The following is a 6,235-nucleotide window of genomic DNA, read 5'->3' as shown; positions in this document are numbered from 1 at the left end:
AACCCAAAATGTGTAATTGTCATTGTACAAAAGAAAAGAAAGTGCTCTAAAGGTTATAAATGCATATATGTTTAAGTGTATAAGTTAGATAACCATATTACTGAGGTTTTTTTGGATCATTGAACAAAACTGTCTGCACTCTCACTGTTTGAAAGTCCACTTTATATGCTTCAATAATGTAACCTGAACAGCTATTTCTAAGATGAGAATATATAATCTATTCTCTACTAGTAATCTACTAGTGATTTCTTGCTGTTTATTTTTTAAATTTTGTATTACTTGTACCCTTTTTCTGTTTTTTTTTCCTTTTTCTCCTTAAATAAAAAAAAAATAGCTGTCCATACTTTCATGTATATTGAAGTTCAACAAACCATAACAGGTAGTGAGGAGGGGTTACTTGGTTTCCCAGTGCTCCAGGTCCCAGCATGGCCTGGGTCCCATTAAACACCAGTGGCTCCCGTCCTGGGCCATTGCAGCCTGCTGCACTCACAGCTGCTCACTGGTGGGGAGGGGTTGCTTGGTTTTGTGGTGCTCCAGGTCCCAGCATGGCACAGGTCCCATTAAATGCCAGAGGCTCCTGTCCTGGGCCACTGGAGCCTGCCATACTCACAGCCACTCACCAGGGCGAGAGGGATTGCTTCAAGCTGTTTCTTTCTAATGAATTGACCATTTCACTGCCCAAGTTCTGAAATGGCCAACAGACCATAGAAAGACATTTCTTTAGGCTCCTTCTTGAAACCAACAGCGCCAGGAAGCTGCCAGCCTTGATTGAGGGCCAGGGGAGAGCATTTTTAAGAAAGGAAAGAGAATAAGAGATGGTGGGAGGGTGGAGGGAAGGAAGAGAAAAGATTTTGAGAGAATTGAAGAAATAAAAATGGAGATACAAGAGTTGGGGAGAGCAGGGAGGAATGGGAGGGAAGGGGACAGAACAAAAGAGTTCAGATGTGTTAGGTACATGTACCAACTCCCCATGATAGATGTAGCCACATGGACTGCAAACATGTGCTAATAAAAAGTTTAAATGAAATAAAATTAAGAACATCTCTTGAGAGACACTATCAAGAGAAAGAGATGGGAAAAAAATACATGCAAAAGATGTATGTGATAAAGGACTATTATCCAAAATTACAAAGAACTCTTGAAATACAAAAACACACTTCTGACTAAAGAAAATAAATAGATGGTAGGTAAGCATATGACATATTTAACATCATATGCCATAAAGGGAATTTCAAATTAAAACAATGAAATCACTAAACATTTATTAGATAGGTAAAAATCCAAAGCACTGAGCACACCAAAGTCTGGTAAGTATGTGGAGCAACGGGTCAGTCATTGTAGCAGGAATGTAAAATGGTACAGCTATTTGGGAAGACAGTGTACAGTTGCTCACAAAACTAGACCATCTGAGCTAATAATCACATTTCTTAGTATTCACTGATACATTGAAATCACCTACCAAACACTGTCACACAAAAATCTGTAATATCTTTATTGCCCAAACTTTGAAGTACCTAAAAGACTGTTTAGTAAATAACTGGATACAATATAGTACATCCAGAAAATGAAATATTAATTATCTCTAAAAAGAAACAAGTTATGAAGCCATAAAAAAGGCGAAAACTTAAATTCTTATTGCTAACTGAAAGAAGCCAATCTGAAAAGCCTACACATTATGTGTTTCCAACTATATGGCTTTCTAAAAAGGGCAAAACTACAGATTAGTGTTTGTCAGAGATTATGGGGAAAGGATAAATAAGAAGAGCACAGAGGACTTTCAGGACAGCATAACTACAGTGCTCTGTATGATGCTACAGTGGCAGATATGTGTCATCACATTTGTCCAAACCCATAGAGATATAATACCAGCAGTAATGTTAGTGTAAGCAATGGACTTAGTGTGATACTGATGTGTCCCTGTAGGCGCATGGGTTGTAACAAATGTACTACTATGGTGTGCGATATTGTGTAGAAGGGACCTTAGGCAGAATCTCTGTAGCTTCTGCTCAGTCTTGCTATGCGTCAAAAACTGCTTTGAAAAATAAGGTCTACTTAAGAAAGAGTCAGAGTATCCGGGGCATGGTAGCACATGTCTATAATCTCAAACCTCAGGAGGATGAGATGAGAAGATTGCTCTGAGTTCAAGACCAGCCTGGGCCACATAGTTTAAGGCCAGTCTTAAATACATAGTGAGATCCTGTCTCAAAAGACTAAAGAAAAAAGGAAAGAAAAGAAGAACGGAAAGGAAGGAGGGAAGAAGGGAAAGAAGGTAGGAAGAAAGAAAGAAAGAAAGAAAGAAAGAAAGAAAGAAAGAAAGAAAGAAAGAAAGAAAAAGAAAAAGGAAGGAAGGTCAGTCAGAGAAAGAGGAAATAGGATTATTATTATTTTATGTATAGGCTTGGGAGTATTAATGCCCTGAACTAAGTTGGAGTTTTGTAATCAAGGAAGGTGAGAAAATTTCTCCTAGTAGGCATTTATGAATTAATTTTTCCTGACATAAATATACTTCCTGATACTACTATTGTAATTCCCCTTGTGTTTATTTGATAAACAGATTATGATAGACTAAAAGTGTGTCTGCCTAAGGATGCCTCTGTTCCATGATGTTCAATTCTTAGTACTGTAAGGACAGTGAAAGGGGTCTAGCCTGACCTTCCTGCCACTAGCTCTGACCTACTCTCTCTTTCTCCCTATTTGAGCCAAAGGTTCCTGTTTGCAGGGCGACTGCCATGGTTCCGTGTGCCGCCTGTCACATGGGCCTGCAGTCATGGGTGAGAGTTGTGAATAAGAGAGCTGAAGCAGAAGGCCTTGCCCTTGCTAACACGGGGACCAAAACCAAAATAAAACTGTTTTATCTTTGTTGAACGAAATCTATAAAGGAATGTTTAAAAAATCAGATGCCATCAGAGCTGCTTGCCCAAACTTAGGGTAAAGAGTAGAACAGTTTCCCTAAGTTCTCTAGAACAATTAATTTGTGGTGCTGGGGTTTGAACTTGGGGATCTCATGCATGCTAAACAAATGCTCTACCACTGAGCTACATCCTTAGTCTCACAACAATTAAAATCCCTTGCAGAACCTGTGTTTACTTGTGCTGACTTCATGGACGCTGTTCTGGTGGCCTGAGAAAGTTACCAGGGACGTTTCCCCTCCCCTTTGGTAGTTAAAAAAATGACCAGCAACGTTATTGGAAAAGGGCTCATACATAGTGATTATATTAATACATTCATGTATTTTGACTGAAGTCAGAATTTAAGCCAATCTCCTTTAAAAGGAAAGAACTGCATCATGTTAATTAATTAGAATTTATGTTTGTGCTCTCATAATAACAAAGCCTGGCTGCTTGTCTAAACCAAAGTCTTTTGAGTTTGTTATAGCAATCAGAGTACTGTGCTGGAATTTCGAGTGTGTATGTGTGCGTGAATAATGTGAATCTTAACATTCCTCGCAGAGTCCTGCTCTTGAATAGGCTTCTATAGAACTGTAATTTTTACAAAGGCACAACATTTCTCCTTCAGTAGAGAAACACAAACAAAAGTCTAATCAATTGGAGATGTAATATCCCCTCTCTAATGGATATACTAGTCTAAATGCTATGTGTTTAATTACGTGTAAACTGACTTATAAACCGCTATCGACATCTTCATCCCCAGATGAAGGCAGATAACAGACTATCATAAACTACAAACTGGACTGATCCGTCCTCTGTGTCCACTTCTGTTTCCCACTTTCTTCATTTCCTCATGTCTTTAAGGAGATGCAAGTGGAATTGAAGCTATTGAAGACATTTTCTTTGTGGTGGTATCTCCTAAGTTTTTTTTCCTCTGACTATCAATATGTTCCCTGATGATATTATTGTAATTCCCTAGTTTCTTACTGCATGTATCGTTTCTAATAAAGGTGTCTTTTTTTCAGTACAGGGGGTGGAGCCCAGGGGGGCTCTATCATTGAGCTATATATAGTCCCTTCTTATTTTTGTTTTTGAGACATGGTCTCACTAAATTGCCCAAGCAAGACTTAAAACTTGTGAGCCTCCTTCCTCAGCCTCCCTCAGTCCTGAAACCCAGGTGTGCCCATCATGGCTGGCATAAAAGTGTATTTGTTAAAACAACAGCAACAATAAATTATATATGTGCTACTGTTGTTTATCCCATAGGCTTTGGTTGAGTATTTATGTCATCAGCACTCTGGGAGCTGAACCTTTATTTTTAGAAGTTCGCATGATGGCAGAAGAAACAGACTTGTAAATTATATTGTGCAACAGTATGTACTGCTGTGCAGACATGCATATAATGCAAAACTCAAAACCCTGCTGAAGGACAAGTATACCCCACAGGAGATGATATTTGAACTGAAATTTAATGGCTACTTAGTAAAATTGTATCTGTTGGCTAAGATTCAAGAATCAGAACTGTGGTTTCCATGTAGTAAGAGGGGCTCACTTGAGTGCTGGGGGGCAAATGAGACACCAAATAGACTAGAGAATTATAAACGGAGGATAAGGCCAAGGCGGCTCTAAGACAGGAAGGTAAGCTGTGGCTAAGGCTAGCTGGGACTTACGTGCAGAACAGTTTCTGAAGTCCTGCACAAAGACTTCTCATGAGAACTTAAACAGGTTTTTGATAGGATGGCCAGGAAATGACTCTGGTATGAGGAATACGAAAGAGAGATAGTCACCTAAGTGTGGGCTATCGGGTCTCTTCGTGGTATCCCATACTAAGATGTAGGGTATATTTTCATTTTTCCTACTTTTACTTGGTTCAAACTCAGTCTACAGAACCCAGTTTTTCCTGTACCTTTCTGTTTTTACCTACTTTTAAGAAATGTGAAACTTTGCCACTATTTAGGTTTGTTGCATACAAGTGTTTGTTCAGGACAGGAAGAACCCAGAAATCACCTCTAAAAGCTGACTTCAGCACCCAAAACCCAGTAACAGAGACACATGGATAACACTATTCAGCCATCATTCAGCAAAGTCATGTCCTCCAACCATACGTTCAGCAAATATTCATTGAGTTCCTAGTACATTTCCAGCAGTGTTCTATGTGCTCAGAATATAGAATTGAACAAAACAGATGTAAACCCCACTGGGGTGGATCTTACAGTGAGAAGGAGAGTCATATCAACAATGAGAAAATGTCATGTGAATAAAGCGAGTTGTTAAAGAGTATATATAGTATATCCCAATTGTTTTAGACTTGAAACACTCAGGGCTTTCACACAGAGCTACATCTTAGCACTTCTGCCCTTTTCATTTTTAATTTTGGTACATCTCACTATGTCGCTAAATTATCCAAATCAAATTTGTGATTCTCCTCCTTCCTCTCCCCAGAGTGCTGGGATTATCGCTGTTGGCTATCATGCCCAGCCTATCTCTTGTAACCTTGTATGCTTTGTAACAGGCCTAGCCTTGTTACAAATAACAAGGCTAAAGGTTATTTATTCATCATTAAGCTTGGTTATATGAAGGCAGTTTAATCAAGAGTGGCAGGAGGGAGGAAAGCACACTCCTAAGCATTTTTCAAGTCTCTGCTTATGATAGTTTTGCTGTTATCCCATTGACCAATCTCAGAGTCAGGGAAGAGAGGATTATGCAAGGATATGGCTACAAGATGTATGAACAAATTGGGAGTCCCTGCTGCAAAAGCTTAGCCACAGAGGTATACCAAAATTTTGAATGTGATTAACTAGAATTATACTTTGTTCCTTTTCTAGCTCTCCTTTATTTTTTAAATTCCTTTTATGGTCATTTAGAACTATTATAATCTAAAAATGGAACAATAATGAGGTACAGGTCTGGAACTCATTGGTGTGGCCTGGGGTAGAAGGGAGTGGAAAAAAGAACTCAGGGGTCACTGATCGGGGGTCACTGATGCTGCCGAGAGACCTGCAGTGCAAAGCCCAGTGACTGCTCCCATAGTCAGTGTGGGGCACTTTGTCCTGCCTCCTAGCGTGGCTGCACTGGAGGAGACAGGTCTCAGCAACTTACTTCTTAGATTGGAAATAAACTAAAAATTGATACAACTTACATATATGTAAGTATATATGCATATATATGTAAACTACATTTGGTGAGGACAGGTATGAGGAATAATGATGAAGGGAGCCTCTCATAGAAATGCAAAACTCTTATTAAAGTGAGATGAACTAGGGAAAGTTGGAACAAAGCCACAAGTCTCTATGATAGTCTTGGAAATAGATATTAGAGTCATCTGTGGGGCAGAAATACAGAATCAA

General features: G+C 39.1%; 1 non-coding gene across 1 annotated transcript; it reads right to left on the bottom strand.

The window, feature by feature from the left end:
* Positions 1-642: 642 nt before the first annotated feature.
* LOC111754182 (small nucleolar RNA SNORA2/SNORA34 family) lies at positions 643-779 on the bottom strand. The gene has a single exon (XR_010051003.1). It is a non-coding gene; the product is annotated as a small nucleolar RNA SNORA2/SNORA34 family (small nucleolar RNA).
* Positions 780-6,235: the final 5,456 nt, after the last annotated feature.

Source organism: Cavia porcellus, unplaced genomic scaffold, assembly GCF_034190915.1.
Source record: "Cavia porcellus strain 051 isolate PalLab524CR breed Dunkin Hartley unplaced genomic scaffold, mCavPor4.1 scaffold_12, whole genome shotgun sequence".
NCBI classification, from domain to species: domain Eukaryota; kingdom Metazoa; phylum Chordata; class Mammalia; order Rodentia; family Caviidae; genus Cavia; species Cavia porcellus.
This window is presented reverse-complemented; position numbering and strand designations above follow the sequence as displayed.